Source organism: Elephantulus edwardii, unplaced genomic scaffold (genome assembly GCF_000299155.1).
Source record: "Elephantulus edwardii isolate Elephantulus edwardi_28Jun2011 unplaced genomic scaffold, EleEdw1.0 scaffold00069, whole genome shotgun sequence".
NCBI classification, from domain to species: domain Eukaryota; kingdom Metazoa; phylum Chordata; class Mammalia; order Macroscelidea; family Macroscelididae; genus Elephantulus; species Elephantulus edwardii.
This window is the reverse complement of record NW_006399819.1, coordinates 7786934-7792983: the sequence shown is the minus strand read 5'-3', so window position 1 is coordinate 7792983 and position 6050 is coordinate 7786934.

The window sequence follows — 6050 nt, the reverse complement described above, 5'->3', positions numbered from 1 at the left end:
CCAGCCTCATTTGTGTCACCAAGGTTATCCAAATTTGAGTAGAACAATACATTGGCAGAGAACTACCAGAAACACAAGCTGGGTTTAGAAGACACTGTGGGATTAGAGATATTATTGCCAATGTCAGAGGGATTTTTGCATTCGCAAAGAGGACTATGTATCTGTGTTTCATTGTCTATGAAAGATAATTTGGAGGACACCTGTCTGGCTAACAGATTGGACGAAGTCAATATTTGTTCCCATTCCCAAGAATGGTGATCCAACTGAATGTGGAAACTATCAAACATTATCACTAATAGTATATGCAAGCAAAATACTGCTGAAGATGATTCTAAAATGGCTAGAACAGTATATAGATAGGGAACTATGAAAGTTCAAGAAGGACTTAGAAAAGACCATGACACCAAGGATATAATTGCTGATGTCAGATGGATCCTGGATAAAAATAAAGAATACCAGAAGAAAGTTTACTCATACTTTATTGACTATGCAAAGCATTTGACTGTGTGGATCATAAGAAATTGTGGCTGATATTGAGAAGAATGGGATTTCCAGAGCACACACTTGTGCTCATGCAGAACGTATATCTGGACCAGGATATTATTGTGTGAATAGAGCAGGTGAACACTGCATGGTTTAAAATTGAGATGGGAGTGTATCAGAGCTGAATTCTCTCTCCATCCCTATTCAATCTGTATGCTGAATAAATTATCTGAGAAACTGGGCTATATGAAGTGAAGTAAGACATCAGGATTGGAGGGAGGCTCATCAATAATCTGTGCCATGCAGATGACACAACCCTGCTTGCCTGAAGTGAGGGGGATGTGAAGCACTTGTTCATGAAAATCAAAGAATAGAGCTGTTAGTAAAGATTGCATCTCAATGTCAATAAAACAAAGATTCCTATCACTGGACCGAAAGACAATGTCATAATGGATGACTGAAACTATCAACAGCTTCATCTTGCTTGGACCCACAATGAACACCCTTGGTGTCATCAGTCGGGAAATAAGGAGACACATTGCACTGAGAAAATCTGCAGTTAGGGACCTATATAAATTTTTGAGAAGTAATGATGTCAGTTTGAAACCTATGGTTTGTCTGATTCAGGCAATGTTCTTTCTGATTACTTAATATGCATCTGAGAGCTGGACAATGGATAAGGGTGACAGAAAACATTTGATGACTTTGAACTGTGGTGTTGGAGAAGAGCACTGAACATCCAATGGACAGCCAAGAGAACAAACAAAGATGTCTGGAGAGGAGGCAGCTGGAGTGGTCTTTTCAGGCAATAATGATGAAGCTTTGCGTCACATACTTTTGGTATGTGTCTAGGAAGGGCTAGTCCTTGGAGAAGAACATGATGCTGGGAAGGGTCGATGATTGGCAAAGGAAAGGAAAACCTTAAACTAGGTGGATGAACATTGCTGCAACAGGCTTTTGTATGTCAGGAAGTGTTAAAAATTGTGCAGTATAGAACAAGTTCAGATCTTTTGTTCATAGAGTTGCTATGAGTCATACTAGACTTAATGGCACATAATAACAATAACAACATTGGAAAGTGATTAATGTTATCTCCATACCTTTTCTATGTTTACATGGAACAGATCATCCAGCAGGCTGGGCTCTATGAAGAGAAATGTGACATCAGGATTGAAAGACTTAACAACTTGCGTTATGCAGATGAAACAACCTTACTTGTTGAAACTGAGGCAGATCTGAAGCATTTTCTGCAGAAGGTCAATATGGATTGAAGCTCAACATCAAGAAAACAAAGATTCTCAGCACTGGGCTAATTGGCAATATCATGATAAATGGAGAAGGGATTGAGATTGTTAACAGCTTCAATTTGCTTTACTCCACAATCAATTCTCTTGGTACTAATAGCCAGAAAATCAAAAGACAAATTGCATTGGAAAAATCTGCTGTCAGGGACTTCTCCAGAGTACTGAAGAGCAGTGGTGTCAGTCTAGAGACTAAGGTGCACCGACTCAGGCCATATTCGTCTCAGTTACTTACTATGCATCAGACAGTGGGGCAATGACAAAAGATGATAGAAGAATTATCAATGTCTTTAAGTTGAGGTGCTGAGAAGAGTGTTGAACATACTACGGCTTGCTAAGAGAAAAACTGGTTTGTCCCGGAGAGGGTGAAACCAGACTGCTCCTTGAGGGGAAGGATTTTGAAGCTCTGTCTGATATACTTTGGGCTTATTGCTGGGAGGGACCAGTCTTGGAGAGGGACATCATGCTTGAGGAGAGAGGGATAGTGCAAGATAGGTAAACACTTAAAGAGATGAATTGACTTAGTGACTAGGGTAATGATGCTAGGTATGTCAGAGACAATGAAATTGGCTCAAGATAGAACAGTGTTCAGAGCTATTGGACGTAGTGTCAATATGATGTACTGGTGACTCAATGGCACATAACAACAGCAATCTTGACAATAATGGGAATTCTAGAGCACTTGTTTATGTTCATGTAAAACCTATACTTGGACCAGAAAGCAGTCCTCAGGACAGAGTAAAGAAATAATGCATGTTTCAAAATCAGGAAAGGAGTACATCAGGGATGCATCCTGTCTCCATGCCTTTTCAATCTATATGAGGAATAGATCATTTGGAAGGCTGGACTTTATGAGGAGGCATCCGGATTGGAGAAAGAGTTTTCAACAATCTGTGTTATACAGGTGACACAGCCTTGTTTGCTGAAACTGAGGAGGACATAAAGTGTTTGCAGAAGAAAGTCAAGGACTGTCGTACTCAGTATGGATTGATACTCATCATCAAGAAAACATATATTCTTACCACTGGGCCAATTGTCAACACTACAATAGGTAGAGAAGATATTGACACTTAACAATTTGAGCTTATTTCTCTCAACAATCATCACTTTTTGGTACCAGGAATCGGAAAATCAAAAGATTAATTGCATGGGGAAGTCTGCTGTCAGAGACTTCTCCAAAGTGCTAAAGAGCAATGATGTTAGTCTAGAGACTAATGTACTCCTGATTCAGGCCATGGTCTTTGCAATTACTCACTATACATCAGAGAGCTGGACAATGACTAAGGATGGTTGAAGAACAATTGACACCTTTGAGATGTGGTGATAGAGAAGAGTATTGAACATAACATGGCCTGCCAAAAGAATGAACAAGGATGTCTTGGAAAGAGAAAACCAAGTTTCTCCCTGGAAGCAAAGATTTTGAAGTTCTGTCTCATATATTTTATACAAGTTGTCAGAAGTGCACAGTCCTTGGAGAAGGATCTCATATTTGGAAGGTTGTGAAACAGTGCAGGAGAGAAAGACCTCAGATGATATGGATTGACACAGTAGCTGGGGTAATTGGGATAGATGTGTCAGAGTCAGTGAGACTGCTCAGGATAGGCCTGGGTTCAAGTTATTTTCCATGGGATCATTGTGAGTCACAGGTGACTTGATATCACATAACATCAACAAATAACAAAAATAGCTTGTTACACAGAAAATTCAGGATTTACTCTAGAAATTATTTTATCTTTGAACTTATAAAATTTACTTCTGCCCAGAAAAATAGAATGACAAGGAGATTGCTCATATGAAAATGATGACTTCATGTTACATCTCAGTTTTCCTTTGGAAAGGATTCATAAGTCACCATTTTGCCCTAAGGAGTAATGTTGCCATTTTTATAGCAAAATAGGTTTTGTTGTGTTTTTCTGTATGTGTGTACAGTGAAAATAAAAGTGAAGTAACTCTGAGGGGAAAATACAGTAAAAATGTCAAACTTATATAATATATCATGTTTTTTAACATCTGCACATGTTTTTGACTGACCTGACCAAGAATGAAAATGTTTTCAAGGTACTAATGTATCACATACTTGGTGATTGAAGGATGTATAAGGATGAAGATCAGAGTACTGAGAGGAATTAAGAGGAGGGAATGAACATAAGTGAAAAGAGGAAAATACATCTAGGTTATCAGTAGAGGATTCACAATATGGCGCTATTTCCGCATAGTAGAGCAGTGCTATGGATTCAATTATGTCTGCTAATAATACATAGTGATGTCATAACCTCTGTGAATCTGACCCTATTTGAAAGTAGAATTTTCTTTAATTATTTTAAAGAGATCATTCAAGAGTATGGAAAGATATAACCTATTATCTTCCGAGTAATGTCTTATAAAAATAAAAATACATATGGAGAGGAAAGCAAATACAGGGGAAGACATTGTATGATAACAAATATGTTTATAAATAAGTTAGAACAGATCATTTGGAAGTTTATGAGAATTTTATGAGGAGGAATATGGTATTAGGACTGGAGGAAGACTTATCAACAACCAAAGTTAGTTGATGACACAACCTTGCTTACTGAAACTGAGGAGACATGAGGAATTGGCTGCAGAAGCTCAAGGTATGTGGTTTTCAATATGGATGGAAGCTCAACATCAAGAAGACAAAGATTCTCACCACTAGGCCAATTGGTAGCTTCATGTTAGATGGAGAAGAGATTGAGATTGTTAACAGCTTCAGCTTGCTAGGTTCCACAATCAATAGTCTTGATACCATCAGTTAGGAAAAGAAAAGATGAATTGCATTGGAGAAGTCTGCTGTCAGGGACAATTCTACAGTACTAATTAGAGCAACAATTTCAGTCCAGAGATTAAGGTGCACCTATCTAGGCCATGGTCTTCACAATTGCTTGCTATGTGTAAGAGACCTGGACAATAACTCAGGATAATAGAAGAAGAATTGATGGCTTTGAGTTGTGGTGCTGAAGAAGAATGTTGAACATACCATGGACTGCTAAGAAAACAAAGATATTTGTCCTGGTGAGAGTGAAACCAAGCTTTTCCCTGGAGGCGAGGATTTTGTCTCACATATTTTGGACATATGTCTAAGAGGGACTAGGGTTTGGAGAAGGACACAATACTTGGAAAGGTGGAGGTACTGTGCAGGTGATGAAGACCCAAGATGACATGGATTGACTCAGTTACTGGAGAAATGGGATTAGGTCTTTTGGGGATGATCAAGATTGGCTCAGGATAGAGAAGGGTTCAGAGCTAATGTACAGTTGCTATGAGTCGCAGGTGATGCACATAACAATAACATGATAAGTCCAGAAACATTGAAAATTTGGGGCTGCTACAAGAGGAAGAAAGAATAAAGAAGCATTTTCTAGAGTTTGTGCCCTAAATATGCACTTTGGACACCAGAAAATCATGAAAAAGAAATTATTTAAAACCACCAACACATGAACTGGTCAACTAGGACATAAGACAAGTAGGTATAAGACTTCTCATTTTCTAAATACCATATTAAACAATCTGAAAGTTGTAACTTCACAGTGTTGAGTACAGTCTAGTTGAAACTGACCATTAGATGACACTCTCGTGGGTTTTCAGAGTCAGATAATTGAACAGGAGATTGCCCTTCCTTCTTCCATGGAGTCTCTGGTTAATTCAAACTGTGTGCCTTTGGGATTGCATCTCACCTTCTTACCACTAAAGAACCAGAACTCTCTATTAAATAGTCTGAAAGAGCTGTACAAGTTGAGAATATAAGCAAAGTCATTCCTGACCAGAAAGGTTATTGTGTCGCAAAGGAAACACTTTCTTCTCCTACCCCTTCACATTCCATTTCATCCTGCTTTCTTACATTCTTGTCTACAACAATATTCTGCTGATATCCACTGTAAATATAAAACTAATATTTTTTCAGAACTTTTTTCCAATAACTTTGGATTTTTAACTAGATCAATCTGGCCTAAATCACTTACCTGCTTATTAAATGAATGCTGAGTAGAACGTCCCTTATGGATATAGTTTTACTTGGTGAAAAAATATTTAATTTTAGCTATTAAAATTCTGGAGGTGATTTACACATCAATAGACTCAATCTTAGAGGGTCAATAGAAACAAAAAATAACGAGAGGGGAACACAAATTGATAAATAGATAGGGTGAATGAAGAGCAAGGTAATATACAATAGCTTATTATTGTTATTGTTATGTGCTGTCGAGTGACCTGTGTCTCATAGTGACCCTATGTACAACAGTCTCTGAC